Here is an 18,352-nt window from a genome sequence, read left to right as displayed (position 1 = left end):
TTCTTCTTGAAGTTCATTCTATAAATATTCCCATAGTAAATCTCTGTGTTGCAAAATTCTTTTTCTTAAAGATTTTATTTTTTAATGCTTATTTATTTATTTTAAGAGAGAGAGAGAAAGAGAGAGAGAGAGAGAGAGAGAGAGAGAGAGAGAGAGAGAGCGAGGGCGAGTGTGCACAAGCAGGGAAAGAGCAGAAAGAGATGGAGAGACAGAATTCCAAGCAGCTCCAAACTGTCAGAGCAGAGCCCCATGTGGGGCTTGATCCCACAAACTGTGAGATCATGACCTAAGCTGAAATCAATAATAAGTTGGATGCTTAATCACTTAAGGCACTCAGGCCCCCCTTTAAGATTTTATTTTTAAGCAATCCCTACACCCAATGTGGGGCTTAAATTTATAATACTGAGGTCAAGAGTGACATGCTCTGCAGACTGCCAAACACCACTCTCAGTTTTTGTTTTTGAAAAAATGTTTTTCAGCCTTATTCTTTAATAAAAACAATCAAGTAAGGTGACAAACATTTTCCGTAAGGTGGTCTTTTATAATGTTTATTTATTTTTACTTTTGAGAGAGAAAGAGCATGCGTGAGCACGCCAAGTGTGAGAGGGGTAAGGAGAGAAAGGGACAGAGAATCTGAACCGGGCTCTGCCCTGACAGCAGAGAAGCCCAGTGATGGACTTGATTGAAGCTGAGCTGAAGTTGGACACAATCAACTGAGCCACCCAGGTGACTCTTCCCTAAGAGCTTTTAAAGTTATTATTCTTCTGTCTACAAGTTTCCATTGTAGTTTTAAAAACAATCGAGTACTGGTTTAATTATGATTCCTCAGCAGGTAATCTGTCCTTTTCCTCCGCTGTTTGAGATTTTTCCTTTGTTTGCAGTGTTTTGAAAATTCACTACAATATTCCAGGAGAGGATTTATTTTTATCTTTCTTGGTATACTTTGAACTCTGTGTATTTGTGAATTCATTCCTTTGATTATTTCTAGAAAACTGTCAGCTACTATTTCTTTGATATTCTCTTATCTCTTTTCCTCAAATATAATACAATTACTCATTCTATCTTTTAGAGCTTTTAGCCTCTCTTTTATATTTTCTAGTTCTTGTCTCTAGTGTTTTATTGTGTAATTTCTTCAAAACTATCATTCTGTTTACTAATTTTTAATTCAGGTATGTGTCCGTTGCTATTGAATTCATGCTTTTAGGTAATAAGACCATTAGAAAATATCATTTCTAAAACTATTTATGTTCATAACTTACTTAAACTAATTTTTTTGTTTATCTAACAAATAATTTTATTGTGATGTGAAAGTCATTCAGGTTATCTAAACCGCCATACAACCAGAGGCAAAAATACTAGATTTCATAAGACCACATAGGCTTAAATAATGTTACATTTAATTATATTTTCAGGTTTGCTTCAGGGATATTCATTAGCATTTATTAGGCTTTCTCAAATCTCAATGAAGATTTTCATAATTTATAGTTTAGATTTTTATTATCTTACTTCATTCTCCCTTAATTCTATATTTTTACAGTGTTTACTTATTTACTTATTTTCAAATGAGTATAGTAGACACATAATTTTTCACTAGTTTCAGTATAATTTAGTGATTTGACAAATTTATACATTAGGCTACATTCATCAAGACCTTAGCTACCATCTCTTCCATACATCACTATTATAACATCACTGACTGTATTTCTTATGCTGCACCTTTTATTCCCACAACTTACTTATTTCATAACTGGAAGCCTGTATCTCCCACTCCCTTTCACCAATTTTGTCCAACCCCCCATTGCTCTCCTCTCTGGCAATCATGTTTTTTCTCTGTATTTCTAGGTCTGATTCTACTTTTTGTTTGTTTATTCTTTTGGGGTTTTGTTTGTTTGTTTAAGATTCCATTTATAAGTGAAATCATATGGTATTTATCTTTCTCAGGTTGAATTATTTCACATGGCATAATACCCTCTATGTCCATCCCTGTTGTTTCAAATGGCATGAGATCATCCTTGTTATGGCTCAGTAATAATGCCATTATGTATACACTTCACATTTTCCTTATCCATTCAGCTATCAGCAAATACAAGTTGCTTCCATATCTTGGCTGTTGTAAAAAGAAAATGCTGCAGTGAAAACAGGGGTGCATATATCTTTTTGAATTAGTGTTTTCCTTTTCTTGGGGTAAATACCCAACAGTGGAATTACTGGATCATATGTTTTTATCTTTAATTTTTTGAAGATCCTCCCTCCCTCCATATTGTTTTCTACAGTAGCTGCTCCAATGTACATTCCTACTAACAGTGCACAAGCTTTCCTTTTTCTCCATATCTTCATCAACACTTGTTATTTCTTGTCATTTTGATTTTAGCCATTTTAACTCATGTAGGATGATATCTCATTGGGGTTTTGATTTGCATTTCTCTGATGATTAGTGATATTTTTAAATATTTATTTATTTTTGAGAGAGAGTGCACAAGCAGAGAGAGAGAGGACCAGAGGATCCCAAGTGGGCTCCACGTTGACAGCAGTTGATGTGGGACTTGAACTCACCAATCACAAGATCATGACCTGAGCCAGTCAGACGTTCAACCTGCTGAGCCACCCAGGCACCCTAATGATTAATTATACTGACCATCTTTTCATGTGTCTGTTTTGGGCCATTTGTAGGTCTTCTTTGGAAAAATGTCTATTCAGGTCTTCTGCCCATTTTTTAATTGGATTGTGTTTTTTTGGTGTTGAGTTGTATAAATCCTTTATATTTTTATATTCACCCCTTATTGGATAGATCATTTAAAAATATCTTCAGTAGGCTTTTTGTTTTGTTGATGATTTCTTTCACTGTGCAAAAGCTATTTATTTTGATGTAGTTTCAGTAATTTATTTTAACTTCGGTTTCCCCAGGCTTAGGAGACATCTCTAGAATAATGTTCTGGACAATGTCAGAGAAATTACCACCTGTGTTGTCTTCTAGGATTTTTATGATTCCAGGTCTTACATTTAGGTCTTTAATCCATTTTAAATTTATTTTTGAGTATAGTATCAGAAAGTGATCTAGTTTCATTCTTTTACCGGTAGCTGTCCAGGTTTCCCAACACCATTTATTGAAAAGACTGTATTTTCTCCATTGTATATTCTTCCCTCTTTTTTCATAGATTAATTGACCATATAATTGTGGGTTTATCTCTGGGGTATTTACCATGTTTCACTGATCTATATATCTATTTTATGCCAGTGCTGTACAGTTTTGCTACTGCTTTGTGGTATATATTGAAATTTGATATTGCGATACTTGCAGTTTTGGTGTTTTTTTCTTTCTCAGGATTGCTTTATCTATTTGGGGTCTTCTGTGGTTCCATGAAAATATCAGTATTAATTCTTCTAGTTCTGTGGGAAATGTTGTTGGTATTTTGATAGGGATTGCACTGAATTTGTACACTGCTTTGGGTATTATGGACATTTAAAAAATATTCATTCTTCTAATCCATGAGAATCAAATAACTTCCATTTGTTTATGTCATCTTCAAATTCTTTCATTAGTATTTTATTGTTTTCAGGAACAGGTCTTTCACATCTTTTGTTATTTCTAGGTACTATACTTTATTATTTTTGGTGTGATTATAAATAGTATTTTTATAATTTTTCTTTCTACTACTTTATTATTAGTGTATGGAAACACCACTGATTTCTAGGTGTTAATTTTGTATCCTGCCACTCACTTAAGTCGTTTATAATGTCTAGTATATTTCTGATGGAATCTTTACGATTTTCTATCTATAGTATCATGTTGTCTGCAAACAGTGAGAGTTTAACCTCTTCTTTAGCAATATTTCTCTTGCTTTTATGATTGCTTTTATATCTTTTGCTTGTCTGACTGCTGTGGCTAGATCTTCCAGTACTATGTTGAATAGAAGTGAAAATAATGGACTTCCTGATCTTAAAGGGAAAGTTCTCAGTTTTTCACCATTGAGTATGATGTTAGCTGTAGGTTTTTCATAAATAGCCTTTATCATGTTGAGGTGTGTTCCCTTAATACCATTTTGTTGAGTTTTTATCATGAATGGCTATCAAATCTTGCCTAATGCTTTTTCTGCATTTATTAAGATCATCATGTAACTTTTTATCCTTGTTTTGTTGATTTGGTTTAAGACCTTGATTAATTTGCAAATATTAAACCATCCTTGCATCCCCCAAATAAACTCAATCTGATTGTAGTAAATGATCTTCTTAATGTATCATTGGATTGAGTTTATTAACATATTGTTGAGGATGTTTATATCTATGTTCATCAGGGATATTGGCCTCTATTTTTCTTTCTGTGGTATCTTTGTCTGGTTTTGATATCAAGGGAATGCTGGCTTTGTAGAATGTATTTGAAAGCCTTCCTTCCTCTTCTGTTTTTTTTTTTTTTTTTTTTTTGGAATAGTTTATGAGAATAGACATTAACTTTCCTTTAACTGTCCAGTAGAATTAACCTGTGAATCCATCTGGCCCCAGTCTTTTATTTTTTGGCAGTTAATTGATTGTTGATTTGATTTCACTACTTGTAACTTCTATTCAGTTTTTCTATTTCTTCCTGGTTCAGTTTTGTAGATCTCTAGGAATTTATCTATTTCTCCCAGGTTGTCTAGTTTGTTGGCATATAACTTTCATAATATCCTCTTATAGTCCTTTGTATTTCCATGGAGTTAGCTGTTACTTTTCTGTCTCGTTTTTTTATTTTTCTGTATTTTTCTCTTTTATTCTTGATTTTATTCTTGGGTTTGTCAATTTTCTTTATCTTTTTCAAAGAAGCATATCTTGGTTTTACTGATGTATTTCAATGATTTTTTTAAATCTCCATGTCATTTATTTATGTTCTGATCTTTATTCCTTCTTCTACTCATCTTAATTCTTTATTTCTTGATTTTTTTTGCAAAATACATATTTTTGACATAAATTCATAATAAAGTACTACCTGCATCATCTAAGTGCTATGTGTTTTTAAAATAAGCTGTATCTAAAATATTCAGCTGGAAGTGGCCAGTTAGCTCAGTTGGTTAGAGCGTGGTGCTAATAAAATATTCAGCTGGAACTGATTCAAGTGTATTTCTAAGAAAGACAAGCATTTCAACATAGTTTTGGGGTAGCATCCTAAGAGATATGTTGAATTTATGATTCAAAATAACATCTAGTCAATGTATGGGGAAAAAAATCATTTTTCACTTTCAACTACAATATTTATGAATGTTTATAAATTATAAATTAATGTTCAAAATGCAGCATTAGCATTGTGATTCATGTAGCCAGACTCATCATAACAAGTACTTTAAAAAATTAACTTGTAAATTCATATACATCAAATTTCAATGGATATGTCAACTATATATAATAAACTACATGTTGATACATACTTAAAAGATGCAAAAAAATAAATTTATCTAGAAATTCAAAATAATCATGCAATATATCATACTATCCTTAAAATGTCTAGATTATAGGATTATAGTGCTATATATGTTTTTATTAAAAAATTTAGATATTAAATTAATGTTTCAAAGATATACATAGATTCTCTGGTAGTGTTAAAAATGTAACTGGGTTTGAGGTGCCTGGGTGGCTCAGTTGGTTAAGTGTCCAACTCTTGATTTCAGCTCAGGTCATGATCTCATCGTTTGTGGGATCAAGCCCCACATTGGGCTCTGCACTGACAGTTTGGAGCTTGCTTGGGATTCTCTCTCTCCCTTTCTCTCTCTGTCCCTTCCTGCTCTCTTTCTCAAAATAAATAAAATTTTTAAATGTAACTGGTTTCATTGTATATAAACCTAGTCTTCAATATTACGGACATTTTAACATATCATCACCAACTATTATTAAATATCTTGCTTTAGATATACATGTTTTTCTGTGATATTTAGTTAATACATGGGCGTATAAATTTATTATATACTGAAGGGAAACAAATTTCAAATTTGATGTTTTTGAGTATATTATTCAAATTAAAAGTTGAAAGATGATGATTTTTGGTTTCTGTAGGAGAACGCTAAACATTCTAAGCATTGTTAGAGTTATCTAAAAAGCATGAAGGGAAGTGTGTCTGAGTCCTAACATTATTGAGCCTGAGCCACTTTGGAACAACTTAACTCCAGACTTTTTGTAATGTGAGATAGTGTCTGTCTTCGTTATTTAATTCACTTTTAATTGGGTATTCTGTTATAAGCAGTTAAATCCTTCCTAAAGAAAAATTGACATATAACTTTTTTTTTGGAATGTAAGAATTATTCTACTCCCCAATAGGTTAAAGAAGAAAATACTGCAAAGAAGTGGTTGCTAAAACTCAATTCACATTCTTTAAGAAAATTCTTAGCCAACTCTGAATCAAAAGAAATTTACTTAAGGTTATCCTCTTGAAGACTATTCCTAATGAAAGATCAGAACTATTCATTTTTAGTCAAAACGAAAGAGGAGTATCCTCTTTCATTAATACTTGCATCATTATACTGGAGATCTTAGCCTCTGCATTTACACATACACAAACACATAATGAGGTATAAATATTAGAAACAGACCAAACTCTCATTAATGGTAGGTGATTTCACAAAATCAAACACTTAAAAAACTCTGGAATAACTGCTCAGAGACTATGTAACCACAGGCCTTGCTAATTTAAATATTACGTGCTGGGGCACCTGGGTGGCTCAGTCAGTTGAATGTCAGACTCTTGATTCCGGCTCAAGTCATAATCTCCTGGTTAGTGGGTTCAAGCCCTGTGTTGGGCTCTGCACTGCCACTGGGGAGCCTGCTTGAGATTCTCTTTCTTCCTTTTTTTGCCCCTCCCCTGCTTGTGTGCTCTCTCTCTCAAAATAAATTTTAAAAAGAAGAAAAGAAAATAGAAAAAATATATTTTTTAAAGTTTAAAAATAAATACTACATGCCTGACACATACTTTTTTTTTCAATCCACAAATTTTGGGGGGTGTTCTCCCATGTGTCAGTTACTGTGCTAAATCTTGGAGATTCAAGTCAAACAGCACAGCACAGTCCCTGACATTTACGGAACTATGTCTACTATGAGAGACAGACACTAATAAAATATTTACACTAATATAAATCACAGAGTACAATAAGTCCCCTTAATGAAATGTACAGTGATCTATAGGAGAACTGAACTTCATCTGGGAGACTGAAGAAAAATCATGAATATGAAGGATTTAAAGAATGATGAGACATTAATTAGATCAGGCAGAGGAAGAAGGGGAAAATGTTTCCAAAAGGAAAATGACACATGCAATGGCACTTGAAAGGAACATAACCCATTAAAGAAACTGAACGATGCCCAGTATGGTTGGGAGACAATTCTCCATGGTATTTATGGACATCCTGTATCAGCTCTTGTGCTGGACTATCTTTCCAAGGACGTTTGTATAGCAACAACCATGGAAGAAAGAGATAGTGTCTCTCCCTGGGGAAAAAAGCATCTTTGGTTCCTGACCAGACTAATAAAAATATCTTCCTCTAGGTCAAAGACTGGACAAGTTTGCTAGTTGTCTATTTATAAGATTGAGGGTTTTGTTTCCTGAGCTCATTGTTCATCAGTGACATAGACCCATTATGTACAAGGCATCTACCTGGGCCTCCATCCACATCATCCTCATGGGATCTGGGATCATGAAGAACCAAAATGAACAAGAATCTGCCTGCTGTCCTGTGCAAATAATATCCCCTGTCTCTGATCCAAGGATCTTGTGTCTTCTGCTAGCATCCATGGAACTGAGGGAGACTACATCATTAGCTTTCAGGTAGCATTAAAACTTAAGCCTTTCACATTCCATGGCAAGTCTGAATGAAGCAAAGACAACTTGGGAATGAATGGCAAAATATTAATCTGGAAAGGAAAGTAGGATGTTATGATGCACAGTCAGAAGTAATACTGCAAATACTTAACAACTGTTGGGCACAGACACCAGCCAATCTGAATAAATGCAGGAGAATCATAAGAGCCATTAACAAATCAATATGATCTGAGGGTTGCATAACAGCTGAATATGAGCCTTAGCCATGAATGTTTTATTTTTATCTGAAGAAGAGTATAAAATCATCATAGGATATTTAGCCAGGTAATGATATTAATATTTAAATTTTAATAAGATTACTATGATGACAGTTAAATGTCATTTATAATGATGGATTAAATTCTGAACCAGAGGGGGGATATTTTACTACAAAGATATTAATGAAAGATTGAAAATCTATAGATAATAGTACTATATTTTTGTTTCTGATTTTAATCATCATACTGTGGTTATATAAAATGATTTCTCCTTTTTAAGAAATCCACATTGAAGTGTTTAAAGGTAAAGATGTACAATGTTTACAATTTACTATCAAAAAGTTCCCTCTAAATGTATAAAAAGAAAAAGAAAAAGAGAAAAGAGGGAGGAAGAAAGGAGGGAGGCAGGCAGGGTGAGGAGAAAGAAGCAAAAGGGGCAGAGAAAGGAAAGGAAGGAAGGGAAAAGAGAAAATAACTAGGTGAAGTTTACATTTTTATTTTTGAATATTTTGTAAATCTAAACTTAGTTAAAAATAAAAACTTTAAAAAACAAAAGATTACTTTGTTTACAATATGAGAAATGTTTTAGAGGGGGCTATATAGTAGGCAAGCAAAGTGTATGTCTAAATAATAATCTAAATTTTGCATACAAGTCAAGGACATTATCTCCTGATTTAGTTGACTTCTACCTTCCCACCACAAGATGTGATCCAGTCATCTGTTTTCAGTTGATCTTTTACTATTCAGATATTCTTAATATTTTTGAGCAGTTTTACTCCAGCCTTATTATCTTAGAAGGGAAAAGGGTTTTTTCCCCCTGTTCCTCTTCTCAATTTTCACTAAAGAGCATTTTCCTAAAATTTCTATTTCTGAAAACTGACTCCACTTCATCATTTAAAATTTCCTAGCTTTCTCCCTGCAAAACCTTTATTCCACATTCATGATCCAACCTGATTTCCACACTTAGTGACAGTTTCATCTACTTCTCCATTGCTCTGTGCAGCTGTGAAATTGACTAGCATTGTATGTTGTTAGCTTGCCCAGCACAGTCCCATCTGCAGACATAATGAGCAATCTCTCTATTCCATCACTGGGGAAGATGCTAATTATTAAATTATAAGGTATAGTATGAAGAATCAATCTGTCTCTCTCTTTCTCTCTCTCTTTCACATACACACATGCACATCCACACATATAAATATGGGTACATACAGACTAAATCTAAACTTCTGGAAAGATTAGATGAGAGAGGTTCTTTCACCTCAATAACAGTCTGTTTGCTTCCTGAATGCATTTCTGTTATGCTATTTGTGGTTGTTCCATTCATTAGAAAGCAACAATTGTATAAAAATATATATTTCTTAGGGCACCTGGATGGCTCAATCGATTAGCATCTGACTTCCGCTCAGGTCATGATCTCACAGTTCTTGAGTTCAAGTACCAATTCCGGTGAGCAAGAGCCCCGCTTCAGGTGAGCTCAAGCTCCACTTCGGATGAACCCCACTTCTCTCTCTCTGTTCCCCATAGGATTCTCTCTCTCTTTCCCTCTCTCTGACCCTTGCTCACTTGTGCCCTCTCTCAAAAAAAAAAAATATATATATATATAAAATGTTATTAAAGGGGCGCCTGGGTGACCCAGTCGGTTAAGCGTCTGACTTCGGCTCAGGTCATGATCTCACATTTATGGGTTTGAGCCCCGTGTGTCCTCTCTGCTGACAGCTAGCTCAGAGCCTGGAGCCTGCTTCAGATTCTTTAGTTCCCTCTCTCTCTGCCTCTCCCCTGCTCGAGCTGTCTCTGTCTCTCAAAAATTAAAAAAATTTTTTTTAATTTATTAAAATGTATGTTTATATGAATGGTTTTATATATATACTTATATTTTATATATTTATATGTTTTTGAAATATATTAATTTATATAATTAAATTTTTATATCATTTATATATATTATATACAATATATTTATATATATATTAGGAACTCCTGGAGCTATGGGAGAATCTCACACTTCAGCGACAAAAACACTCTCATCTGCACCCTATTTGCAGCTAAACTGTAACATGTTGAAAACTGGGCGAGTTGTCTAAATGTCAGAAGCAAAGTGAGCTCAGCTGGCTTTTTCTTTTTCTTTTTTTTTTTGTTTTATCTTATCTATTTTCTGAGAGAAAGAGAGAGAGAGAGCAGGGGAGGGGCAGAGAGAGAGAGAGAGATTCCTGTCAGGCTCTGCACTGTCAGCACAGAACATGATATGGGGCTCAAACCCACTCATGTACTGTGAGATCATGACCTGAGCTGAAATCAAGAGTCGGCAGCTTAACCAACTGAGCCGCCCAGGCGCCCCTCAGCTGGCCTTTTCTGACGTCTGTGGAGCTTGCAGAGATGCTGGAGCTGCCTGGGTCATCAGCTAACGTTCCCTATAATGTAGGAAACTTAGGTCTGGGGGAGCTTCTCCTCAGAAAAGCAATTCTGCAGTTGACTCTAAGCTCCACCTTCACTTTTCTCCAATGGAAAAAGTATTATCAAAAACATATTTTATGGAAAGGAAATACAAAGGAGGCAAAGAGGTCCAGAAGTCCTGGGTCCCGTTCCTCCCCAGGCCCTGAACATTCTTTATATATTGACAGAATACACTCAATCATGAGCAGCAAGTTAACCTCAGGATGTTAGCAAAATCAAAGCAGAGGGGATTAGAAAGAGGCCAAATGGATCTTAGGAAAGAAATCAGATAAGAGCAGCATCTGCCATTTGAATCACAAAATCAGATCATGTTTTATTAGATAACGTTATGGCAGTAGTTAGCATTATCACTGAAACAAATGTGGCCATTTCGAATTTGCAGCTGAGGGACAGAGGCAGGAAATGGCATACAACCACACTCAGCAGAATCAACGTAATTAACATGAGTATTGCATTTGGGTCATTCCACGGCCTGCACAGAGGTAGAGGGATAAAACAGGTGATCTTTGACTTTGCCCTTCAGCCCTATCATTTTCCGGTTCTGTATAACAGGTGACTTACAAGAACTGAATTTGAAGATATAAAAGTTGTCACTATCTGACATGCTGCTGGGCAATTGGTATAGACAAATTAAATAAATAAATAAATATATATATATATATATATATATATATATATATATATATATATAAATGGAAATTTTTAAGAAGAAGGCTTGTCATAACCAAGGGGAGAGCATCTGAGTAATCAGATCCACCTTGTTAATTGGATATTTTAGCCAAAAGCCTAACCAGACAGCAGGGCAAACTCTTGAAGCAGAACTACTGACAGAATCATAGTGGGTTTTTTTTTTTAATAGAAATCCAGAAACGTAAAAATCATCCTATAAATTATTTTGCCTTTGGACCTTCCTCTTACTTTCCTATTACTAGTGAGGAGGAATGGGTACCATTTGCAAGCTGCTGCGTTCTCTCTATCCTGAGCCGTTCCACAGACACCTTCCAGCCAGAGGTGGAAGCATCCCATTCCGAGGTCTTTCTCCTATCCCCTCTAACACTGCATTAATCATCGGTCCTCTGGTTTTCTGGTCCTCTCCGACTGAATCAAGAGAAAAGTTAAGTTCCAAGCATCGGCAGCCTGGATTTCAAAAAGTTATCCTTAACGTCAGAGCAGACACTGACGGGCACAGCGGCATAGGAGGGTCACGGGCAATTGCTATTCCTAAGGCATCTTGCCAGCATGTCAGTATCTGGACACACCTGTGCAGAAAACCCCGCTGCTAGTACACAGGAAACAGGGATTTCTCATTCTACCTTCATTAAATACTTATGAACCAATTTTTAAATCGCAGATCTCTGTTCTCAAGAAAATTACCACTCATCAAAAGAGTTCTCTGCCACTTTCTCTGTCTAGGTCCTTTCTCATGTTACCCTTTGCTGGCTTTTTTTTCCCCTATCCCCTCATTTGTTGCTAAAGGTTTTTAACATTTCCAACCTTGCAGACTGACTTCCCCCTAAGCTGAGCAACACCAACCTACAGGCTGCTTTTTATTAGTGTCCATCATGTTCTCCAAGCCTCTCCAGTGTCTGCCTTCCCACTGCAGGCTGAATTCCCACTAACCAGGACCAGGTGTTCCTACTCAGAAGTAGATGTGGATCTAGAAGGCTTGATACCTTTATGGGAACAAATTGAAAATATAGCCAAATTCTCAGAGAAACTGTAAAGCAGACTGTGCTACACCCTTCCCAACTACATCTCAGCTGGTTTCCCCAGCGCTATGAGGTAGATGAAGGTCATCAGTCTAGTTTAGGATACTTCGCTCATGGAAGCGAACTATCTTCCCCCAGGTCATATGCCTATTTAAGAGACAAATCAAATTTCCAGATGCCAAACTGCACACTTTCCCTACCCCACTAGGTTGCCAGTGTGCGCCATAGACTGAGCATGTTTCCCTTCTATAGGCCACATATCAAAAGCTGTTTTCTCAAAGAATTTTCTGATTAACTCTACTACTGAATCTCGCTTCCAGGCCAGTACACTCCACAGTGTGAAGGAATCAGCATTCATGAATTTGTTCTTTATCACTAGATTATAAAAATCCCTTGGGAACAAAGATCTTACTTAAACTATAACAACGTCTGTGGCTTTTGAACAGAGTCCAGCCCAGGAGAGCCAGTGAGTCAATGGAAATCAAGAACATCATGTTCCCAAGCTGACTTCTCTGCCATTTGGCATGGCACTCATGTTTTCAGGTTGACTTGCACTATGATTTCAGATAAACGTGTCTTCACTTTAAATTGTTCTATAATTGAGAGTAGATTACCAATTCTTTAATTTTCTTGGCCCTGTTTTGTTTTGTTTTGTTTTGTTTTTTGACAAATAGTGAATGATGTGCAAAAGAAGCCGATGTACTTCCAGAGCAGACACTTGGAAACAACCCCTTAGCAAATCCTAAACCAAAGATCACTTCTAAAAAAATAAATCCTTTGACTTCTCTTTTGCATGTAGATTTTTCTTATATCAGTTTTCACAAACCAGAGCACTCCTGTGGTCTAGATAAACTTCAGTTCCCAGAAAGGATCACTTATCTTGTGAGCACAGAACTCAGTGGAAAATGAAAGAAAATGCAAATCTGAATTTCCACAAAGCTTAAGAAAAAACACTTCCGAAAATTAAATTCTGTTTACCTGGCATTTCCACTCAAATGGCAGGTGGTGGTGCTAGAAAAGTATCATCACAAAATTATATCTACTGGATACAGTTGGTTAGAACAAAGCAAGTTAAATATGGAGGGAAAATGCTGTGACACGTTGACAACAGCGAAGGATACGGCATCTGTGCCAGAGAAGTAGGAGACAAGTATTATCGTGACGGAAGGTAATAATCAGAAAACTACTTGGCTCCATTTAAAGCTGTCAGATGGGATGAAATGGGAAGAAATTTGGAGTTTGATCTTCTTTTTCTCTTCCTAAATGAAAATCCAAAAATGTTATAGGAAAGGCCTAATTTACTGGAGTAGGTTTTACTCTTTCCTAGGCAACTTCCAGAAAAGGGAAAAGGCATTATCACCCATTTCCTGCAGTGTACATTATTGAACTGTTTCTCTCTCTTGTGCTGTACTGTAGCAAAAAGTATTTAAATATTGACATTTGCATTTTGACTGTAAGTCTAACAGGCAGCTTCAAACTAATAGCTTAATTGGTTGCTTACCCCTCCCCCCAACTTCCAATATCATTAAACTTTGTGGCTATCAGAATGCTTCAAAAGAGAGCACCCTTCAGATTAGATTAGATTTAGAAGATCTTTTAGATTTCCTGTGACAGCAGGAGGCTCTGGAGAGAGAATATTTGAAATTACTTAGTAAAGGTTCCACCACTAATAAGTAGTTGCTCAGTAAATGGAAGCTACCATACCCATCGACTTCATTACTTTAGGGAAATAAACACCATATTCAGGGTGGCCAGCAATGTGCCTGATTAAGTCTGCATGTTAGGGTTGGAGAGAAAGGGACAATTCTGTCAGCAGTAGTTCACTCAAGTTTTGTTTTGAAGTTTATTTATCTTGAGACACACAGAGACAGAGAGAGAGAGAGAGAGAGAGAGAGAGAGAGAGAGCGAGCGAAACCTGAGCAGGCTCCACACTGTCAGCACAGAACCCAACGCAGGGCCCTAACTCACAAACCGGGAGATCATGACCTGAGCTGAAACCACAAGTTGGGGTCCTTAACGCTTAACCAACTAAGCCACCCAGGTGCTCCTCAAGTTCTTTAGTAAGGGTAATATGATTCAGTCTCTGTCTTTGGACTTAACTTCTAAATGAAGAACAAACATTGAGAGTAATATTTTCTGGCTAATAAAAAGGATCTTCTTTTGTAAGTATATATGTGGCCTTCATGATAACAGTAGTAACTGAAATCTAAAAAACCTACGGGGGCCTTGGTGGTTCAGTAGGTTAAGCATCTGACTTTGGCTAAGGTCATAATCTTGAGGTCCCTGGGTTCGAGCCCCACCTCAGGCTCTGTGCTGACAGCTCAAAGCCTGGAGCCTGCTTCAGATTCGGTGTCTCCTTCTCTCTCTGCCCCTCCCCAGCTCACTCTATGTCTTTCTTTTTCAAAAATAAATAAACATTAAAAAATATTTAGAAATCTAAATAGTAATTATGTATTTACTACTTACTACAACCTTGGAAAGCACTGAGCACTATTGAATCACTTTTTAACTGACTTCAAAGGGACATGTAATAGTTACTCAATCTCATATGCAATATGTGATTGATTTTCTACTAATGCCTAGAAAAAAACAGTTTCTGGTTTCAGACAATTGGATAACTCTACTTAATGTTAAAACAAAAGGTTGGCTTGCTGTTGCACTCTTAAACTAAAGCTGCTATTTAACAAATAGTATTATCTAAAATTTTGGAGGTAGGTTGTTAAAATTTTTAAACATTTTGAAGTCAGAGAAAATCCAAAGTCTTCAAATGTGAAGGTTTGGCCAATGTAAATGTGAGAAAGACATAGTCCCAACTCTCAAAATGTTTATAATCTGGTAGCATACTTACCAAGAAATTTACATTTTCACATACTTACATGATATTTCACAAATTTGTTTTTTAAAATTCAGATAGTCAGTTTGTAAATATTTCTATTGTTCCTGATATCAAAGTGCTGGATTGTAAAATATAGGTCCATCTTAAGGACACTTAAGTATGATGTTTAGAGTATGACTTTTTGATCTTAAATTTTTTCCTCAATATTTATTTATTTATTGGAGGGGGGATGGGCAGAGAGAGGGAGACACAGAATTCGTAGCAGGCTCCAGGCTCTGAGCTGTCAACACAGAGTCGAATGTGAGGCTCAAACTTACAAACCCTGAGATCATTACCAAAGCTGAAGTCGGATGCTTAACCAACTAAGCCACCCAGGCACCCCTTGACTTTTTTTATTTTAAACTGACTCTTCATTCTCATACCTAAAGCATACTCAAATGGTCAGAATGCTCTTTATAAAAGAAAAAATAGCATAAAAGTTTCATTAGTAATAGTAGAAGTAAAAATATATACTGCAGCCTAGAAACATGGCCATGGAAACATGAGTTTAAAAATTCCTCCTAAGCACTAATGATGGAGTCAATTCAGAAATCACAAAGTAATTGTTTGTACCAAAAGCAGTAAAAGATGTGGATTTTAGCAAGCTTTATAAGATAATCACAGAAAAATGTGGGGCTCTAGTTTCATTACAACTCAGTTCAACAACTTGACTCTCCAGAACTCAACCCTAGACCTTGCGATAAATTGTAAATGGAGAAGAGGCCAAACACAGATTCAAACATGAAAGAGAAGCAAAGGCAAGGAGGAGGTAAGGGAAGATGGACTCAAGAAGAGCAGAGAGTTCTTGCAACAATGACCATGAGAATTTGTCTTCATCTAAGCCATCATCTCCCTACCAACAGAAATCTAGAGCAACTTGTAAGGCTACCAATCTACAAAGTACAAAATGGAAATGGAGTTCATAAAACAGCCTGGATGCTGGGTAACTTGTTCTTGTATAGGGCTTCTAAGAGAGATGCATTAAGTGTCAACATAAATATTGATCAATTTCAAACTGCTGCGATTTCATTTGGTATGAATCCCAATGTAACTCTGTATATTCTAGAGTAAGAGTGTATTAATTAGTAAACTGCAGAGGGATTCATGTGATAATATTTATTTTCTCTCAATAAATATTACATTAGAATTAGCCCATCATATCAGGAAATTTTCTCCCAATTCTAATTAAAGTATATTAGATATGCATGAATTAACATTGGCATGATAAATGCCAAATAAATTAATAAGTATCGACCACTAATTATACGAAGAGACAGCAGAAAAATTGAAAAAGATTAAAATACAGCTTGGGAAGAGGCAGTTCCAATCTTGTTTATTCAACCATGGAGAGCTGGGTTGTTTTTCTCATCCTTTTAAGATTCACATAAATTTATATCATCCAAATGTTCAACAGCTCACCATTATTTAGCTGCCTTTTCTTTCTTCTCTTGATTTTCCTTTATCTTTTTTGAAATTGAAGCTTCAGACATACTAAAATCAGGATATAACCCTTCAAGCATATTTTTTAAATTATTATATTTCTAAGACCATCAAGAACTCTCCCCAGCAATGATTATTTACCATTGTTAAAGTATATTTGTCACTAGTGGCATTAAAAACATAAACTACATAGAAAGGCAGTCTTGATATTAGAAATAGTCCTCAGGGTGGATGGAGGATATAAAGTGAACATTTGAATATCAAATAAGGTTTTGTGGCAGACAGTATATTTACATATACATTTTAGGCTTTGGAAAAGCAATAAATATGGCTCTTGCAATTCCTGAAATGAGCTTCGAAGGCAGTTTGCTTTGCCTGGATGTAGTCTCCACACATACAAAGTCCCACTAAACATCCTGAGAAAGGGTGATACATGCAACAATTTATATTTGTTTTTGCACACTCAAATGCTCACACATTTTTAAATATACTATTTTACTGAGAAATTTTTATCAACTGCAATATGAATGTTTAAGCATCCCACTGAGTATAATTTTATACTAGATATTAGCTGCAATCTCAAGATCCATGAAAAAGATGTCTTGAAGCCCCAATCTCCTCAATTCTCTAATCATATCTGTAACAAAGCTGTTAACATTACGTTAAGTTGCAATTATTGCTATAAGACATATACTTATTGATTGATCTTGATAATCAAGGAGCAATTAAGACTTTCACAGAGAACTTCATCCAGAGTTTTAAAAAGTTGTTTATGCAGGGCACCGAGTGGCTCAGTCTTAGGTTAAGTGTCTGACCAGGCTCAGGTCATGATCTTGTAGTTTGTGGGTTCGAGCCCCACGTCAGGCTCTGTGCTGACAGCTCAGAGCCTGGAGCCTCCTTCAGATTCTGTGTCTCCCTCTCTCTCTGCCCCTCTCCCACTCATGCTGTTTCTGTATCAGTAATAAACATAAAAGATTAATAAAAAAAATTATTTATGCAATGTACTACACAAAAGAAGACACCAGGTGTACAAATATGTGCACCAAAAATAGGGCCACTGTCAGGGATTTATAGAAATTAATTAGACCTATTCAGAGAACTATGAACAATCTAGTTCTCTTAGCACTGTTAACAAAATATTAGCTTGTATTAAACACCTACTTATATATTTCACTATAGATACAAATGATTACTTTTTCTCTTCTCAGATGCAATGATTATGAATTTCAGGACAGAACTCTGAAAGAGTCACACACAGCTACCATGGCTAACTAAAAATTTGGGAATATAAAAACAGATTTTATCAAAAAATTGTCCTTGGGACAAACTCAGTAGGATGTTCAATTTGTAAACTTCTGCAAGGTTAGTATAAATTACCAAGCAGGTAACATATAATTGTTACAAGTGGCAGAAATTCTAAATTTTTTTTCAAAATATAAATACCAAACTTCTCCCAAATTGCCTATAGTGCTTACAAAAAGTCATTAGCTTTCTGCCACTTTCCATGTTGCACAGCCTCCATGTGATCACAGATGCTTGCATATTCATATGCTGGGGCAGATTCACGCCATCCACAGGAAAGCTTGAATTTTACTTTCCTTTTAGAGCAAATGAAAAGATGACCTTCTGGGGAATCTAAGTGATCACAGCAAATTTCCCAAAGTGAGTGTGTGCGCGCACACACACACACACACACACACACACACACACACCTACCTTTCTGAATCACTTGGACAGCAAAATGCCTCCTCTCTCCACCATGAGACCTACTCATGGCAAAGAAGCTCCAAATCCTATTGGCCCCATTTCTACACAGAACTTTATGCATTGGGGCCTGTATGAAGCT

Source organism: Suricata suricatta, chromosome 5, assembly GCF_006229205.1.
Source record: "Suricata suricatta isolate VVHF042 chromosome 5, meerkat_22Aug2017_6uvM2_HiC, whole genome shotgun sequence".
Lineage (NCBI taxonomy): Eukaryota > Metazoa > Chordata > Mammalia > Carnivora > Herpestidae > Suricata > Suricata suricatta.
This window is presented reverse-complemented; position numbering follows the sequence as displayed.